The following is an 8,090-nucleotide window of genomic DNA, read 5'->3' on the forward strand; positions in this document are numbered from 1 at the left end:
AGAGGAACTGGAGGACCCAGAGGAGAGGGAGGCAGGCAGAGGGGAGGAGGAAGCCCAGCTGGGAATGGGCGAGGATTTGGAGATCCCACCCTGGGGGCGGGGGAGGCCCATCGGGGCCTTGATAAGGAGAAAGGGAGAGGCGCTCGGGGGGCGGAGAATTGGCGGAAGACTGGGACGCGGAGAAAGGTACGGAGGAGGGAAAGAAGGTGAAGACCCCGCTACTGGGACGCCCCGTAGGAGCGGAGAAGTAAGTGCTCCTGGGGGACGAGTAAGAGTAGGTTCTGTCCTTGCTACCCATCCAGCGTGCCCGCGGAGGGAAGAGGGAGCCCGGGGCCAGCCGTGGAACCCGGAAATAGGGCAAGGTAGAGAGGGAGACCGAGGAGCGGAAGAGTCTTGGTGGGCTTTAAGGGAGAGGCGACGACTGGCTGACGCCGACCCTGGTCCTGGGCCGCGAAGACGTGCAGAGACCCCTGTGAGCGACTACCGCCCGTCTCGACCCCACACCCTCTAAAATTACTTACCGGAAAGGGAGTCGGCACCAGTGAAAGGAACTGTGTCGGAAACGCTGTTTGGTTTCAGTTTATGTTAAAGGAGAAAAGTTAATAAAGTTGTTTGAGTTGCAAGCATCCTCCTGACTGAACGAGTGTTTATACAGTAGCCATTAACTAAGATGGACCCAACCCCAGGGGTGCCCTCGGCGGGCATAGGAGCCACGCCCACACCTTCCCACTCAGGCCTTCTGTTCTGGTAGTCAAGGTCTGCTGTCCCAGCCCAGGATTTCCTCTGCCCCATCTCGGATTTGCCCCTTTTCACTCACTGCCCCTCACTCCTGGAACCTTTTCCCCCCGCGAGCAAGGGCCATCACTTCTTTAACCAGCTTCAAAATGGAGTTGAAGACCATCCTGTTCAGAGAAGCGTTCCCAGGCATTGCATGATTGTCACTTGCTATTTGATTTTCTTTTTTGTTGCCTATTTTATTAAACCATTTCCTGTATTGCTATGTATTTTATATGTATTATCCTATTATTTCTTAGATTGTAAGCCATAGGCAGGTTTACTCTTTTATATTTATTGTTTTTATGTAGAGCACTGTGCAAATCTACAGTGCTATATAAATAAATAAATAAATAAATAAATAATAGTTATTTCTTCAGAGACTTGCGTCTTGTCACCACAAATGAGGAAGCAAACTCAGGAGAAGGAGCATTTTGGATTAGTCCTTTTGGCTTCCAAATCAAAGAACATGATTTCCGAGTGAATTTGATCCCCAGAATGAATAGTCAAACAAGCCATGAGCTACACATGTATTAGATAAAAATTCATCAACTAAACTTTTGTTGTTAATTATATTATGAGTCTCTTCCCTTTAAGAAATATGCATTGTTGCATGTAGCTCACTCACTACTTTACTTACTAAATGTTAATTCATGTATCCTCTGTAATACCATGTTCTGCCTCTGAGGAAATGCAAGTTTTATTGGTGCTATTATTATTAGCAAATCCTTAGTCCTTTAGGAGAGCAATATTATAATAACTTTTTCTACACATGGGAAAACTGAGGAAATTACCATAACAGTCATTTCGTAAGGTATGGAGAACCTTGTTTTTTCCAGAGGTGTTAGATGATGAATGGCAAATTTAAGGAATGCAATAGCAGTTCTCATAAATGTATTTAGTACCTACTTGGACATACCTTCCTGGTCATCATAATTAAAAGCAGATAGTGTTGCAAAAACCATTGTTGCTTGCTTATAGCCAATGTATTGACGCATCTGAGCTTGATCTCATTGCTTCTACTATTTTAAATTATATTCTTAGCTTTTTCAGAAAATGTATAAGCACTCACAAATATGTAAGTGTATTCAAAGCAGATAGTGTCAACATTACTTTATAATTTTTTTAATAATTATATAGTTTTATTAATTTCTAATTTTCAAGCCATTAAGTAATATCTTTGAGACTATTCTGGCTTCCATAAATTTACTATGAAAAGGAGGGGGGATGGAATGTGGCACCACCTTTAAGACTAACTACTTTTTGTTTTAGAAGGTGCTTTTGTGGATATAAACCCACTTCTTCAGATTCAGTAGAGAGATATAAAGGCCTCAGATTATAAAGCATATTTACAGTATATAGTTGTGGGAGTGGAATAGAATATAATAGGATTCTGAAAAATGAAAGTCATGACCCATGCCCTAAATTTTAAGAGGGCTGGGAGAGTATTACCATTGATTTCCTGGCACACTACACATATTAGAACACTAGTAAATACTCAAGCTTCATGAGAGTTCTCTTATCACATATTTTCAGGTTCCTAGCCAGCAACATACTATATTCCCAGAACCCCCTTCAAAATTAATGTACGTATCTACTCATCTTTGCTTTAGGCAGAATCTTTCCTGCCACCCTGTTCCCTGATAACTACTTCCAGTTGGGTTTTTTTTAGTGTCTTGTCTGCTAAAGCTTGGCCCTGTGATAACTTTTTATGTATAATCCAAGTCAAGCAAACATCATCAAACAAGTACCATCAGAGACATGTTCAAATAGGTCCCATTAGGGTTATGTCTGGGTATTAACTCTGTAGTTATATCCTGATGCAGGCAACAATAATATGCAATATTGACTGAAATGAGGAACAGGAGAAGAGATGTTGCTGTTGTGTGCCTTCAAGACATTTCCAACATATGGTAACCTAAGCCCACCATATCATGGGGTTTTCTTGGCAAGATTTGTTCAGAGGGTTTTTTGTTTTTGTTTTTGTTTTTTGCTTTTGCCATCCTCTGAGGCTGAAAAAGTGTAACTTGCCCAAGAATGCCCAGTGAGTTTCCATGGCTGAGCAGTGATTCAAACCCTGGTCTCCAAAGTCATAGTCCTATGTTCAAACCCCTATGCCATCCTGGCTCGTGAGAAGAATGCTGAAATGGAGTGGGAGCAGGGAGGTTAGTTCATTACAGTTGGCTTTCTGTATCCAAGGATTCTGTATCCATGGATCCAACCATCCATGACTTATGTGTGTATTTTCAAAGAGCAAACCTTGATTTTTGACATTTTGGGGACACCATTTCGCTACGCCATTGTACATAAAGGGACTTTAGCACCCACGAATTTTAGTATATATGGGGGAGATGTCTTGGAACCAACCTCCAGTGGATTCCAAGAGCCCACTGTATAGGGAAAAATATGATGGATTAAATTGCCTACCCCACATGGAATTCTAGAAGAATAAAGCTTAAGAAAGTGGGGGGTGATAACAATGATGTTGTCTAATATTTTGATTAATGAAACACACATGCTCAAAAAAACCTGAAAAACTAGAAAAAGTGAAATAAAATATATAATTTATTTTTCCTAACTAGGAGAGGGAAAGATGGATCTATTACTTAAACTTCACAAAATAAAATAGCAAAGATAAGGTACCATCATAAATATCAAATTTTTTTCTTCACTGTCAAAAATGTCTGAAAGGATTGATTTAAACATTTGAGAAGGACAAAAGAAAATATCTTCTTAAACAATAATCTGAACTTGAAGCCACCCCAGAAGTTAACACAGAAATATATTTCCACACTTTCTACTCTTGGTTGCTACAGAACAAATGAGAAACCAAGGAAAGAAAACTAAGAGCAATAATGTACTAATTTATCTGACTTCCCTCCCAAACATTTTTATACTATTTCTACATTTAGTAATATCCAAACACAGCAGTAAAAGTGCCATATGATCAGAAAACTGACCTTGCAACCATTCCTTCCCACACCATCTCCCACAACCAAGGGTGTTTTTATAGAAAGGAAACCTAAATTGATTTTTTCGGCACACCATCTCATTTTAAAGTCAAAATTACTAGTAAAGCTTCTTGGGGACACTTGTTATGGTTCTGCACATTTTGAAGAGAATGAAACCACAGGAAGTACCAGAACCAAAGTGAGATTCTCTGAACTGGGCTTCAGCTGAATCTGGTGCACATGTTTTCAGACACAATTCTATCTTGACAATCTTCAGAGTGACCATTTTTCTAGGATAATGATGAAGAGAAGATGCTCTGAGCTCTGCAACAATCAGTAACTACTTAATGGTATTTTTGTTTGCTTGATAATGGTGATGTAGTGTGGTCTTTGGAGGATTAAAATTGATCTTCTGAAGATCTATAGTATGACCCTTAATTGACTCAACTCCAGTACTGCAAAGTGCACCAAGAGTTGAAAATGAAAAAACAGCTTTTAAACCCACAAAATGTGTTAAGATTCCAAGTGTGAACAGATTACAGTGAGGTGGCTCTTGCTTTGGTACCAAGATTATAAACAGTTCCTACACCCAGTGTAGCTCCAAGAAATAAACTCTTTACCACAAAGGCCAAAGTTTTAATATGAAGATTTTAAATGATTTAATGCCCCACTTGTATATCTCTCTATGGTAATAGGGCTATTAGTTTTGACATCATAACCCTTGTCATAGAATCATAGAACAGTATCATAGAATCAGAGTTGGAAGAGACCACAAGAGCCATCCAGTCCAACCCCCCTGCCATGCAGGAAATCTCAATCAAAGCATCCACGACAGATGGCCATCCAGCCTCTGCTTAAAAACCTCCAAAGAAGGAGACTCCACCACAGTCCGAGGGAGTATGTTCCACTGTCGAACAGAGCTTACTGTCAATGGTGCACTCATGATGTCATAATGGCACTGTGACGTGCGGATGCTAAGCTTTTTTCACGTCAAAATGGCGACACCCATCTGTACAGGGCACCGCCATTTTGACGTATGGAATATGTGCTAGGGTTGCAGGGCATCTGTAAGCGACGCCCCGAGGCAACCCTAGCACATGATCAAGACGTGCCATGAGGCCCATCTGTACCGGGCCCAAGTTTGATTTTTATCAGTGGATCTTTTCTTCTTGTCATGTAATTTGTGATTGAGCTTTTCAGTGCACTTAGTATATACAGTCTATAAATAGGAAATGTTAGCTCTGCCCCCACATCACTCTCCATACATGGATATCAATGCTGATCTGAGGAAGACAGGATCTCCACATATGCAGCTTGTCCACAGTTGAGAACATAGATCTACCATGTCTATTTCAGGTTCTCCTCTTTAGATTATTAACATCTAGTGAAGAATGACAGAGGAAGGAGGAGTTAGCCTGCAGCTGAAACATTTGGATTATTTGTGCTTGGTTTATATATTTGCATCAAGAACAGATTACATAATGTAGCTTTAAACTAGCCTTAATCTGAAAATATTACATAATTGGTGATAATATGTCATCCCACTCTAAGTCATAAGGAAAACCAGCAGGGTTTGAGTTTTGAGCTAGAGCTTCAAGAAACCAGTTTGAATCCCTTCTCAGTCATGGAAACCCACTGGGTGATCTTGGACAAGTCACACTTTTTCATCCTAAACAGAAGGCAATAGATAACCACCTGTAAATATGTCTTTCCAAGAAAACGCTTTGATAATGTCAACAAAGATTGGAGTTGACTTAAAGGTGCATAGCAACACTAACTTTATCACACTACCATGCAATCCAATAACCCTTATAACCTGAGAAATTATTTTGTTACAGCTTTCATTCCAAATGTCACACCTAACCATAGTGACACATACTTCAATTATATCCTGCCAGGGGTTCCCTTCTGAAAAGTGTTTAGCAACTTAAAGTGGACCAGTATGCTACAGGCTAAAATTTCACTGAGGATTCAGTTGTACGGAAATTCCCTTGTTTCAACAGCTTTACTGTCAGGTGTCTGTTTCCAGGCACAACTGAATGTCATGGTGATGAACTATATGTCTCTTGGGGCCAGGTGATTTGTGGAAGGAGTCAGAATTGCATTTTTCTTGTATGCCATTCTCTGTGTTAAGACCCTTGGAAGAGGTCTTTTCCTTCATCTGGCTCTCTAGAGGCACATTTGACCAGATTATGTGCAGAGGTACCTATGTTGACCATTTAGGCCTGTTACAGACTGCCAAAATAAAGCTGCTTCGGGTCTTTTTGGAGGTATGCTGTTTAAATGATGCATGGGTCCTAAGAGTCCGGAGGTCACGCCAAAGCCACACTCCATTCCTAAGCACTGGAGTGCAGCTTTGGTGCAGCTTCTGGATTCTTAGGATGCATGCATCATTTAAACAGCATACCTCCAAAGAGACCCGAAGCAGCTTTATTTTGGCAGTCTGTAACAGGCCTTAGTGAATTCAGACAAAAATCCACCAAACACTGATACCTTAATTGGCCAATTGAAATGCACAATATACTTATTGAAAGCTTGTCAAGCTCCAGTGGCTTCTTCATCAGGCAGGATGTTACATACTAGTCAGGAGAAAAAATAACAACAAATTGTTGTTTCTGTCCTTAGTTAAGATGGTATGGGGAGGCTATCTTTAGCAGGCTAACCAGAATGTGAGAAATTGTCTTTTGGGGCTTCTCCAGGGTTTAGAAATTTCAGCAAAAGGAAGCAAACCTAGCCATATCTCTGTGGTTGTTCCACTGACAGCCAAAGCCTTATTACTCAGACAGATTTTGGTCTTTCAAGCTGACTTCTTTGCTGGTTGGTGTTAAATATTTCTTTAAAAAAATATCCTGCATTTTAATTTAGTTTAATTCATCATTAAATTTAACTCTCTCTCTCTATACACACACACACACACACACACACACACACATAATACATACTTGCTACGTCAGGCAATTGTGTCTACATGTTACCTTAGATAAAAGATTCCTTTTTCTAATTCCAGTTTTAACACCAGTTCTCCTTTTTGTACTTTATATTTTAGTCTCCAACCATAATAAGTGTTAAAAATAATTTTCCTTTCTTTATCAATGTTATTTTAATTGTTCAGTATTTCTTTCGCTATTTGTATTTTCCTTCTGCATTCTGTTTGGATTTCCAGAAAATTTTGGAAATCTACCTTAGCTTTACCAAAGTTTAAAACAACTAGTTAACATACTTCTTTACACTGATTTAATAGCATTGATTTGTTATCTAGATTCTTTTTTTAAAAGTTACTCTTTAATTCCCCACACTTCTCTCCAGTATTCTACTATTGGCAACCATCCCCCTCCAAATTCTGACATTTTTTTATTCCTAATTCCATGAGATAGTTTATCCATCTCTCTCATGTCATGTATTTTTTTTTTTTTTTGCAGATAATTATCTATACTGGGTCTCATGTCTTGTTTCCATTTTTTAGCAATGCCGTTATTAAATATAATAATACTCTCCATTCTTTTTCTTCTACTTGACAGTTCAGTTTGTTGGTCACATTTAAAAGATAGATTACAGGTCTCATATCAAATTTGATTTTGTATATCTTTTGTATTATTTTATGAATTTTTACCCAGAATTCTTGTATCTTCTCGCATGACCACCACATATGGTACATTGTTCTTTTAAAGTTTTTTGCATTTCCATCAGTAGTCTTCTTTCAATTTATACATTTTCTTCAATCTGACCGGTGTGTAGTACTATCTATGAAAAACCTTTTAAAAGTTTTCTTTAAGATCCTGTGAGGTGCAAATTTGTGAGTTCTTATCCAAGTTTTCTCCCAGCTTTCCAGATCAATTTGATAGCCAAAGTCTTGGGCTTGATCATGGTGTCCTTAATTGTTTCTGTTACACTTTCTCTTTTTAGTAGGATCTTACACAGATGTGTTACTTTGGCCTGTTACAGACTGCCAAAATAAAGCTGGTTCGGGTCTCTTTGGAGGTATGCTATTTAAATGATGCATGGGTCCTAAGAGTCCGGAGTTCGCACCAAAGCCACACTCCATTCCTAAGCACTGGAGTGCAGCTTTTGGTGCAGCTTCCGGATTCTTAGGATGCATGCATCATTTAAATAGCATACCTCCAAAGAGACTCGAAGCAGCTTTATTTTGGCAGTCTGTAACAGGCCTTTCTTTCTATTTGGTTTCCATATTAGTTCAGCTATTTCACTGTGATGTTCTCCAATTCCTTTCTTTTTCATAACTTCCAAAATACATTTATTTTGTATTTGCATATAATCAAACCAATGTAATTCCATTCCCTCTTTCTGGATTTCTTCTCTGTCTTTTTGCTTAAGTAATCCTTGTTCATTTTTCTTGGTTAGGTCTTT

The sequence above is a fragment of the Sceloporus undulatus genome, unplaced genomic scaffold (assembly GCF_019175285.1).
Source record: "Sceloporus undulatus isolate JIND9_A2432 ecotype Alabama unplaced genomic scaffold, SceUnd_v1.1 scaffold_12, whole genome shotgun sequence".
Lineage (NCBI taxonomy): Eukaryota > Metazoa > Chordata > Lepidosauria > Squamata > Phrynosomatidae > Sceloporus > Sceloporus undulatus.